The sequence below is a fragment of the Sorghum bicolor genome, chromosome 6 (genome assembly GCF_000003195.3).
Source record: "Sorghum bicolor cultivar BTx623 chromosome 6, Sorghum_bicolor_NCBIv3, whole genome shotgun sequence".
NCBI classification, from domain to species: Eukaryota; Viridiplantae; Streptophyta; class Magnoliopsida; order Poales; family Poaceae; genus Sorghum; species Sorghum bicolor.
In genome coordinates this window covers 41968723-41973505 of record NC_012875.2, presented here as the reverse complement: position 1 = coordinate 41973505, position 4783 = coordinate 41968723, and the positions used below count along the sequence as shown (strand labels likewise).

At 49.2% G+C, this 4783-nt stretch overlaps 1 long non-coding RNA gene across 1 annotated transcript; it reads left to right on the top strand.

Annotated features, from left to right (window-relative positions):
- LOC110436659 lies at nucleotides 2495-4260 on the top strand. The gene is made up of 5 exons (XR_002454484.1): nucleotides 2495-2663; nucleotides 2767-2926; nucleotides 3053-3354; nucleotides 3446-3691; nucleotides 3775-4260. It is a non-coding gene; the product is annotated as an uncharacterized LOC110436659 (long non-coding RNA).

The window sequence follows — 4783 nt, the reverse complement described above, 5'->3', positions numbered from 1 at the left end:
AGCCATTCAAAATGTGTGTAGCAAACTGACAAAGAATTATTTTTTATGGCTAATGCTTGATTGCAAATGCATCTATCTATATGTTCTCATTATGGGGCGCAAGCCCTACAAAATGCTTTTTTGTTGGTAAAAGAACTACTAAGTTATTGAATAGTACTTGCATATCAGGAGTACCGTGGTGGAGTGGATACATGTTCATCTCTGCTTGCTAGCTGTTGGTTTATACTATTATTTAGCATATATGTACTGCAGTAGTGTGCACAGCATGGGATTCGGGGTGATGTTCTTTGAGTTGGGAATTTGTTAGTCTGATCTGCTTCTAGATGATTATATATATTCGCTACTATTTTATTGACATTGAGATATAAGATATATAGTCCAATTAATCTCTTATATATGAGCATGCTCTACACTGCTTCTGATGGTCATTTCACGGGTCAGCAATCTCATCATCTCTTATATACTATCATGCTCTACGTGTTGATGAACCTTGACGAAGTAGAGCCTTATCGAATATAAGTTCTCATGATCTTGTTACATACGCCGTCAATATCCTCTACATATCAAAAGAACAATGAGCTTGTCTCTTGTTTTTTCAGAAAGTCTGTGAAAGAACAATGGAAAGGGAGAAGGGCTCCCACCATCCAAGAAGAAGACAATCTTCTCAAAAATGTCGTGCCCGATTTTATTTCTTGGTTCCGTACAAAGGTACCATCCAACCTACCTCGTTTCAACTTTGAGATTCCACTTTGCTCCTAGGAGCGAGTAATGTAACAATCTACTTGGCCTCACCTTGCAGGCCCGCACAGATGTATAAATGGATGGTGAATTGAAACAGGTTGCATGGGGCTTTGCTACAAGGGTCAAGTCATTCACCGTTTATGATGTGAATGGCTATCGCTTTCGCACGAGAAGCCATGAGGAGAGTCGACCCAACCTAAAGACCACATGCATAGGAGTTCGTACACCCGGCAACGATGACCGTGACTATTATGGTATAGTCGAAGAAATATACGAGCTCGACTTTGAGGGCCCCCAAGCTCTTAAACCAGTGGTGTTGAAATGCCATTGGTTCGATCCCGAGGTCATTAGAAGAGCCGATGACATTGGGCAAGTCGAAATTCGAAAAGATTCCATCTATAAAGGAGAAGATGTCTATATTGTGGCTCAACAGGCCACACAAGTTTATTATCTCCCATGTGCATGCCAAAAAGACAAGGATCTTGAGGGTTGGTACCTTGTGCACTTGGTATCGCCGTGTGGTAAAGTGCCTCTCCCAAACGATGATGACTACAACTATGACCCACAAGATAATAGCGGAGAGTTCTATCAACCTGAGGGGCTAGACGGTCGTTTGGAGATAGACATTCTTTCGCTAATGGGCATGGAAGGCGACAATGACGTCGATGAGGACGAGGGTGAAGTAGTGCAAGATGCTAAGGACTTAATAATGCTTGAGGAATGGAGGGCTCAACGTGATAGACATGTTGTTGAGGACGATGGAGTTGGTGTTGAAAATGGATATGTCGAGGACCTTAGAGAGCTCGACAATATTGACAGTGATGATGACTATAGTGACGATGAGCCAACCACCGCCGTTCGTGGAGATAATTTCTAATTCATGTAATATTGTATTTTTATTGTTATTACTTTACAATTATGTTTTGTTCATTTTGCATATCTTTGTAAGTACTTCTTGTTTAACTGTACTAATTGGTTTAAGCTTTGTTATTGCAGGCACAGGACAAAATGCCGGGCGGAAGGCGACCGCGGCGAAAGGAGGTCGCCTCGACCTTCACGAGGCACAACGACACCAACGACACCGACGACACGGACCTTCAGCCTCAGCTGGAGTCGTCAATGAGCAGGGACCGTGGACGGGGCCAGGTCACGACGTCTTCTAGCCCGATGGCCCAGCCCGAGGAGGAGCACTTTGAGGGCGACCACGTCGGGGATGAGGATGAGGAGCCAGTTGTTGAGGCGGCGAGTTCGTCTAGCTCGAGCAAGCTCTACGCGCGGGGCATCACGCGCCTCCCTGACCGGGCGCCCGCACGACACGCCCGAGCGTTGATCACACCTTGCGGTGATAGGTAAGTAACCATTCGTGTTTTTACAATTAATTCCTATGACATGTTGAAAATCAAATTTTAGACTAACAATTTTTCGTAATGCCTCATATAGGAACTTTGTCAAGATGGATGCGACAGAGTCACGCCATATCACTAGCATACAGGGCCTCCTTATTAAGAAGCACTACCCCGGCTTGGTCGTGCACATGGGAAAAGAGGAGCCACCGTTTTACTGGCAGCACTTCTCCAGCGTCGAGGCAAATGGCACCACTCTTGCGCAGGTCATCAAGGCTGAGTTCTGGGTAAGTCTTCAGTGCTACGCATTCATTGCATGTTTTTGAAATAATAAAATGAAACATATATGATGTTTGTATGCAGGAGTGGTTCGTGTGCGAGGAGGGGAAAGAGGTCGAGGCGGCGAAAGTCTAAGACAAGGTCTGCAGAGAGCGACTGAAGGACATGTACTCCGAGGCGCACATCCAGTGCGTCATCTCCTACCACCATGAGGTGCTTGGCCAGAAGGTGACGAAGAAACAGGCCACAGAGATGATCATGTTGCCCGACACTGACATCACCAGGGAGCAGTACATGCAGGTAAGTAGCAAACATTTATTTTGTTTTCTTCTTTGAAAAATAATAAAATGAAACATTAATTTTCATTCATCTTCTGACATGTTAAATGCACGTTGTCATGCAGTTTCCTACTGATTGGTGCAAATCGCACATGGACTGCTGGGCTCAGATTGTGGACTCGTGGCAGAGGCCGGAGGCGTACGAGGAGCGCAAAAAAGACGGGAGAACCTCCTGACCACGATGAGAGGGGCGTCACACCACCAGGGGAGCGTGCCCCTTCCAGGGTAATCAACCTTGTGTTTTCCTCGCAGCGCGAGACCCACGATAACATGCCCATCAGCGAGTTTGTTGGGTACGCCCTCGCTAACAAGGGGTGAGCGTCGGATCCGAATAACATTTACAACCCGCAGGACGGGTCCGACGCATACACCAACACTGCCGCCTACGAGAAGATGTGCGCGTACGCCACTGCAGCTCGCACACGCCATGGTGATGACTTCGACCTTACCACCGAGCCACTGGACACGGACCTGCTCATGAGGACGGGAGGGAAGCAGCACGGTCGGTACATGATTGCCCACAGCGCAATCAACCCGGCCACCGTACCCACGCTCCGCGAGGTTCGGCAGGGGGAGCAGCTCGACCTCTGATGTCCCCATACAGCCTCGTTAGTCGAGCTCCAGCAGATGGCTGCGATGCAGATGCGTTTCAGGTAACTAAAGCTTTATCCACCGTCCATTAGTTTTACATATGTACATCTCCTTTGCATTGTTTATTTAACCATTGTGGGTGTAATATTTCAGTTGCAGCTAGAGGAGGTTCGGGCCAGGCAGGACGAGCTGCAGGAGGCCCATCGGCGAGAGCTGGCGGCCAGAGACGAGGCCCATCGGCGCCACATGGAGGCACAGCAGCAGCACACGCAGCGTCAGATCTCGGACCTAGTCAACTACTTCCAGTCGTTCTAGAGCTCTAGAGCGCCTCCGTTGCCTGCCTCGCTCTTTGCTCCACCCCCTGTTCCACCCTCTCTTCCTGCCCCTGCAGGGAGTCCGGTGAGTATATATATGTTTGTCTATTGCTTTGGCTTGTGTGGCCGTCCTACAGTTACTAATGAGATCGCTTTTATATTATGCAGCATCAGTCGTGGGGTTCAAACCCGACCCCTTCTTCAGGCAGCGGGTGGCAGGTTAGTCCTTATGGCCACCCGAGTACGCAGCACACGTGGCCTGGTGCCCATTCGCAGCACGGCCACCCTGGGTTGTCCGGCAACCCTCCTCCGCGCCCTGGATACTCGTACCCGTACCAGTCGGCGCCAGGGCAGGCCATGTGGGCGCCGTGGGCAGGTGGGAGCTCTCCACACCCTAGGGGGCACTCACCCTGGTTGGCGTGGCCAGATGGGGGCTCGGGACACGACGGTGGCCACGACGACGACGGGTCAGAGTCACAACACTAGGGGTGAGGCGCTAGCGACTTCGAGTAGTGATATTGATGTGAACTTGTGGTTTATGTTATGAACCTGTGGCTTATGTTATGAACTTGTGGCGACTTTATGTTAGATTTGTCATATCTATGTGGATTTGTGATATCTGTGGACTTCAATATATTTCATGTGTGATTTATATGTGGATTTGTGATATGTGGCTGTGCATGTAAAAAACAGGTAAAAAAACAAAAAAAAATGCCCAGCTTTGCCGAGAGCCAGAATACCAGCACTCGGCAAAGATGGAAAGCTGATAATCAGAATACCAGCTTTGCCGAGAGCCAGCGTGGTAGGCTCTCGGCAAAGCTGGCCTTTGCCGAGAGCCGGACCGACTTGCTCTCGGCAAAGCCCTCCTTTGCCAAGGGCCAGCCTGGCAGGCTCTCGACAAAGATTTTTTTTTAAAAAAAAAATTAAAAAGTCTTTGCCGAGAGCCGTCTTGCCCGACTCTCGGCAAAGACGTCAACTTTGACGTTTTTCGACGGCGCCGTGGGCTTTGCCGAGGGCGCTTCTGGCCTTCGGCAAAGTCTTTGCCGAGAGTCTCGACAGTGGCTCTCGGCAAAGAATTCTTTGCCGAGAGCCACGTGGCAGGCTCTCGGCAAAGCCTTTGCGGAGGGTTTTTAGGTCTTTGCCGAGGGTTCTCGGCTCTTGGCAAAGAAGGTGGATC